We start from the raw sequence: 7,020 nt of genomic DNA on the forward strand, positions 1-7,020 counted from the left end.
GGTGGTGGGGGTGGGGGTGAGGATTTGCACGTCCAACCCCGGCAGCTTCAATCACGGCAGATAAGGAAAAGGCATGAGCGAAGGACACCGGCTCCTTGAGTTGCGTTGAAGGGAAAGCGGGTTTCGGGGATGAAGTGATGCTGGTGGACATGGTTTCAAGCTCCGACCCCAAAAGGTGCTGCATCCCGAGGGAGCCCAGAGCTGCAGCTGTGTCCCACCACCCAAAACCTCCTCAAAAAAAGCTGAATTAATTAATTCCCTGCGTGTATCCATCCCAGCTGGCCTGGGAAAGCCATTCCCAGAGGGATTTTGCCTAGGATTTAGGTGATGAAGTGATGTTGGTGAACATGGTTTGCAAGTTCCGGTCCCAAAAGGTGCTGCATCCATCCTGATGGAGCCCAGAGCTGCAGCCGCACCCCAGCACCCAAAACCTCCTCCAACACGCTGGAGCAATTAATTCCCTGCGTGTATCCATCCCAGCTGGCCTGGGAAAGCCATTCCCAGAGGGATTTTGCCTAGGATTTAGGGGATGAAGTGATGCTGGTGGATGTGGTTTGCAAGCTGCGGTCCCAAAAGGTGCTGCCTGATGGAGCCCAGAGCAGCAGCTGCATCCCAGCACCCAAAACCTCCTCCAAAAAACTCAATTAATTAATTCCCTGTGTGTATCAACCCCGACTGGCTGAGTAATGCCATTCCCAGAGGGATTTTTCCCAGGATTTTGGGGGATGAAGTGATGCTGGTGGACATGGTTTGCAAGCTGCGGTCCCAAAAAGTGCCACATCCCGAGGGAGCCCAGAGCTGCAGCCGCTTCCCACCACCCAAAACCTCCTCAAAAAAAGCTGGATCAATTAATTCCCTGCATTTATCAACTCCGGCTGGCCTGGGAAAGCCATTCCCAGAGGGATTTTGCCCAGGATTTCAGGGATGCCCCTTCCACGCAGTCTCCAACGGGATTTTTCAGGCTGATACGGAAACCCGTCACTTTATTTAAAAGTCACTTTTGCTTGTAATGGAGGCACTTACCCCTCGGATCCATCATTCGCCTCGCACGGCTTTTATTGCCGGTAATAACTCCCGGAAAGTCCTCAACAGATGGAAATTTTATTTGGCTAATCATCGCCGTTTGAGTTACGGCGGAGAAGGCAGCGGTGGGGGTGAGCCGCGCCGGGGGCTGTCACCTCCTCCCAAAAGGAGCCGGACAAGGGCGTGAATTCGGGATGCCGCGACTTGCCCGACCCATTTGGAGGCGAGTGAGGAGGAGGGAGAGAAAAATGCCATTTCTTGCTGCCCGGCAGAGTTCCCATCGCAGGAAAAATAAGAAAAAAAAAAAAAAGAGATATTTTTTTTTAAATTCTTTTTCTCCAGTTAAACTGGTCGGAGCTCTTCTGCCTTTTTCCTGCCTGAGAATGGCAATCGCCGTCGATTCATTTGTGTGTTATGGCCACGGGATATATACATTTATATACGCAGAGGGGGAGGGAGCGCTGCGGAAGTCTTTCTAACGCCGCTTTACACGTGTAACCACTGCTCAGATATGCTTTATTTTTTTTTTCTTCTCCCCAAAAAAACCCAGCTGATTTCCATGTAAACCGCCCCAAATCCCTCTTTTCCCCGTGGGGAGCACACGCGTGACGGTGTCCTTATACCGCCGCGGCACAAACCCCGCGGCCGCCCCGAAAAAACAGGTCGGAGCCACTGCTGAGGCAAAACCCGTCCCGAGGGAGGTTTAAGGGCCGGATCCTGAAGGATTTGAACGAAATTTGGTGAATTCTGGAGGAATTTATCCCAAATGGAGGTTTTTCATAAATATATATAATTATAGATGAGTATATACCGGCTCCTCGCCCCGAGTGGGAGCGGAGGAAAGCCCGACCCAAGATTAAGTTTATTGTTGTAATTAAGGTCTAATTAGCGCAAAGAAACCTTTGGAAAGAAAGAGATGGGGTCGCAACCCCCAAAAGGCAATGGGAGGGGGAGGGGGGAAAGTGGAGCCACTTCTTCCCTAGAGCCTGGGGAGAGGGCATGCCAAAAGCAATAATAATAATAATAATAATAATAATAAAACCAGAAAGGATAATAGTGAGGAAGGATTTTAATCCCTAAATCCCTCCCGTGCCCAGCGAGGGGCAGGGGGAAATATCACCTTTCGGTGAGTGCTCGTGGAAAAAGCATCCTCTGGGTGGGGAGGGAAACTGAGGCACGTTCACACCAGAGGGGGTAAATACACCGAACCCGCTGTGCCGCCTCCGCTCTCTCCTCGCTGGGGGAAACGGCGACGCCGGCACGGAGCCCAGGGGGACTTCCCCGCTCGCTGCAGCAAGAAAAACGTTGACAGATCGGGTCTGGTTCGTCAAATATTGCTGCGGAAGCGGAGCGGGCGCTCTCAGCCCCCCCGGCCCCCAACTTTGTTGTGTTTGATGGCATAATTTCGGCGTCGAAAGCCCTCCGGTCACGGCGCTTCCTCAGGACTTAATAACCAAACACCTTCAGAAAGACCTTAACTTCATCCCATGGAAATATTATTCTCCTTCCCTGCATAAATATATATATTTTATATATATGGATATATGTATACTTATAAAATATATAATGCATTATTTGAGCGCTCCTAAACGCAGGACAAGGAGCGCTGCCGGGGATGCAGCACCCAGTGGAACCCCACCACCACCACCACCACCACCACCACCTTCTCCATCCCACCCCGGCTCCTGCACCCCGCTTTTTCTTGCGGCGATTTTAATTGCTTTTCTTCTTTTAATTGCTCCTTTCAAGGCAGGTTTCTCAGCCCAAATCTCAGGCGAGCCCATCTTCAGAGCCATCCTGCCTTTGGAGCTCAAAGCAAATTTCTCCTTTGCTCCTTTCCCCCCTCCTCCCCCCCGGGGGCTCTCACGCTGCTTGTTATGATGATGATTATTATTATAAATTTATTTCTTTTTTTTTTTTTTCCACCCACAGCTTGCAAGGAGGAGGAGGAGGAGGACGGGGGGAAAAAATCCAGGAGGAATCAAACCGGCTTGATTAAAGGCGACAGAGGGGGATGATGGGCAGGGAGGAAGGCTTTGCTCGTATCTCCTGGGGAAGAAGCAGGAGGGAAAGCACAGCAAGACTGCTTTCCCCTTCCAACCCCCCGGCTGGACCACGTAAGCCTCCTAAGAAACCTCTCAGAGTTGTTTTCCACACCAAAATATTGGGGGGGGGGAATGAAATTTCTCCTCCCGTGGCTGCGACCGGCTCAGTCGTCTCATAACCCGGCTTATTCCCCACACGGGCACCCTCTGCTTGAAGGACCTCACGGGTCTGGCCACCCTTCGACCTTTGCAACGGGGCATTCAGTTGGCAGAGCAGGTTCTTTAAGAAGAAGACAAAAGCCACAGAGATCCCATCAGTCACAGCCCAACATCTCCATCCTCTTTGGGCCATACCAACACAGAAACCCCAGGAGATACCACCACAGCAACCCTGGAAGATGACACTGGGGCATCTTTGAGACGTACCACCACGGCAACCCTGGGAGATACCACTGTGGGAAACCTGGGAAATGCCACCAGGGCACCTTGGAGACATGCCACCACAGCAACCCTGGGAGATGCCACCAGGGCATCTTTGAGACAAACCACCATGACAAGCTTGGGAGAGGCCACCAGAGCACCTTTGAGACATACCAACACAGCAACCCTGGGAGATACCACCAGAACACCCTTGAGACGTACCACCATGGCAACCCTTGGAGATGCCACCATGGCACCTTGGAGACATATCATCATGACACACCCTGGGGACATGCCCTTCCTGCAGCAGCTCTCCAAGGGAGCCGAGACCCCACTGAGCTCTACCTACCTTTTCCCACAGCAAGAGCTCATCCCGAGGGCCTACAGCCACCCTCCAAGCCGGTGGCCAAGCCACAATACCACCGCAGGACCTGGACCATGGCACATCCATGACCCCCTGCCTACCTACACCCCATGCCACGTTCCCAAGGTGGAAAGCCCGGCCACACACAATTCATCCCCTGACCTTCAGCCAAGAGCACGACTGGAACATCCTTAATCCCCTGGCCGGGGAAGAGCTGTGCCGTGTTGGCCACCGGCCAGTCTGAACCAGGAGGAGCTTTTCAATCACTCCGAGGGGCTTTAGGACAAGGGCTGCTCACGCAGCCATCGCTCTCCACCCTCTTTGCAACATAGGTGTGGGCTGAGGACTATCGGCCACCAGGGTTTGGGCAGGACTTGGTGCCAACTGAAGGCGATGGAGGAGGAGGAATGTGGGAAAGGATAACTCCAGCCGCATCTGGATGGGCAAAGAGCCCGATTTGGGTGGAGGCTCCTGCACCCTCAGGGGGTTAAAAGCACCGTGGGAGAAGCTCCCCATTGTCCACACCTGGTTTTGGCCACGCTGGCGCAGCAAACGCCTCCCCTCGTTCTCCACGGACCATTGCAAAAGCAGCTGCAAGGACGCTTGCACGTCAGATGCTCCATACGTGATGGATGCATCCCCCCAGCATGAAGGTCATGAGCCCGTTTCTCCCCTTTTTTTCCCCAAAAGAACAACAAAAAAAAAACCCAAACCAACCCCACAACCATTTCTAACCCTTCAAGGTAGCAAAAATCTCCGTTTTAAGTCCAAAACCCCCCTGGCGGAAGCTCCCCAAAACCAGGGGGCTGTCCCAAGCCCCTTGCAGCCGTGCAACCACCCCCCCGAGGCAACATCTTTCAGAGAATAAGCAAAAAAAATATCTTTCCTAAACCAGAGCCCTGAGGGTTTATATATTCATTTTCGGTGGTTAAAGAGAGCCTTGTGCTTAACAGCGTTTGCTGGGAGTTTGCAAACACGGGCTGCAACGAGCTCGCCGGCTGCCCCGGCACGTTAGCATCCGGGCGAGATAACGAGGCTGGAGGAAGGGATCGATACAGGGAATATCAAGAAGGAAAAAAAAAAAAAAAAAGTGAAATAATAGATAAAAAGAAAAATACAACAGTAATAATGAGCTTGGGAAGACAAGTCTTGGTGCAGGACACCCATCCCCAGCGTGGATGATGCAAAAAGCATCTTCGAAAGGGGTACCAGCGTAAAAATGCTTGCATTTAATGCATTAAATACACGCTATGGTTAAAAGAGAAAGGATTTGCTGCCCGTATGTGGGAGAAGGGGGTGGTCCTGCCCCGGGGCTGCCCCTAAATGGGGTGGGATCGGGGTCGGACCACGCTTGGGGTTCATAATGCGGCTCATTAAGGCAGTAGCAACGACCCACCTTGGCGTCGCGGTTCCCCTCTCCTTTCCGGAGCAAAATACCAATCGTTAGCAGGCAGCGCGAGAAACACCCTCGTTAGCTAAAGGACATTAATTCGGGGAAAACAAAAATACAATCCGAGGTGGCAGAGCAGCCTGCTGGTGCCGCGGGGCCACGCATGGGGGGGAAACCATCTGCAGCGGCATCTCCGCCATGCTTCGAAAGCAGCAGCACGGCTCGACGCGGCATCTTCATTTTGGGGTATTTTAGATGAAATTGTAGCTCGGGTGGGTGGCGAGCCCAGAGGGACAGCGTCTGGGCTCCCACAGGTTGTTTTTATAACATCCCTCTGCTAAAAAAAGTGCATTACATACAGCACTGCAATAAATTATATATTTTTAACTGTGCTGTTGCAGTCACATCGCATGGGAACTCCCTCCCATGCCATGGGGCGATACCCCTTGAGAAGCTGCCGCTTTCCCGCACACCGTCCCCAAAGGTGGCAAAATTGCAGAGGAAAAGAGGAAAAATGGGAAAGGGGGAGAGGGGAAAAAAAAAAAAAAAAAAAAAAAAAAAAAAAAAAGCCACAAGGAGCTCTTTGACACCCTTCTCGTGGGCACCACTGATGCTCGTGGTCCTTCGGCTGCGTGGCTGGGGCAGAGACTTCACCACCCGCTCCGGGGAGCTGAGACGGGGAGAAAACTTAATCAGGAAAGACTTTAAGGGCACAGAAAGAAAAACCCAAGCAAAGCACATTTGATGGCTAATTAGAAAAATATTCAGAAATCGGTGCAAGGCGGATAATCTTCACTCCCCGGCAGCAGGAGCCGCGCCGTCCCATTTCAAGGTTGAGCGGTCGGGAATATCAATCTGATAATTGTAATGCTACAAATGAAAATCAAATTGAAGCCGGTTAGAGGATCACATTATAAATTGATTTAGTCCTCGGACAAGTTTCCACCTCCCTGGCTCCGGGTTTCTCCGTTGAGGTTGGAGAGAGCTCTGGGTACCGGAGGTGCAGGTGATGGGGTACATTCTTCTGCCCATTTTCCCTCCATCCAGCACAATTTTTGGGGGGGAAAGAGGGCATTTTAGGGCTTCCGATTGATTTTTGAGCATGTGCAGCTCCGAGAAGGGTATATCAACCCCTGGGGATGCTGTCGCTGAAACAAGGGAAAGAAAACATTCGCGCTCGAAGCCAAACCAGGTTACAAAATACCGCAAGTCAACACGCTGATTCCTATAGGATTTATTTCCATGCTCCCAAAATTTCCTTTTCTCCAGAAACCGCACATACTCAGCTCCCAAAACCGGGGGATTTTGGTACCGAATAACCTCAATTCACAGTCAAAAAAGAGCTATTTCAGCAAAACCCCCGTTTCAGTGCAGCCGGCACCCGCTGAGCGCTCCCACCGCTATTTCTGCATCTCCAAGTACCCCAATATATACAGATTCCTTCTTTATACAGGTAATAATATACACCATATTTATATATATATATTTTTTTTTATATATATATAGATATTCACACGCAGACACACAGATGCCTTCGGCCGAAGAGCCGGCACCTCCAAAGCCTGCAGGGAGGTCACCGTTCCCACCGTTAAAAATTCCCCCTCTCCCCGTGCACAAAGCTGGTTTTTTCCTGGGGGGGAAAAAAAAAGCCCATTTTCCAGTTTTTTCTTCCTTAAAAATAAAAAAAAAAAAAATAATAATAAAGGGTGATGCACCCAGGGCAGGACCACCCCCGGCAGCTTGTGGGTGGCTTTTTGAGGTAGGGGCCGGGGGGGGTT

The 7,020-nt window shown here is 51.4% G+C and overlaps 1 protein-coding gene across 1 annotated transcript in view; it reads right to left on the reverse strand.

The window, feature by feature from the left end:
• Positions 1-7,020, reverse strand: part of ARHGEF10L (Rho guanine nucleotide exchange factor (GEF) 10-like) — a 106,192-nt gene that overhangs the window by 80,253 nt on the left and 18,919 nt on the right.

Source organism: Charadrius vociferus, unplaced genomic scaffold (assembly GCF_000708025.1).
Source record: "Charadrius vociferus isolate BGI_N301 unplaced genomic scaffold, ASM70802v2 scaffold838, whole genome shotgun sequence".
Lineage (NCBI taxonomy): Eukaryota > Metazoa > Chordata > Aves > Charadriiformes > Charadriidae > Charadrius > Charadrius vociferus.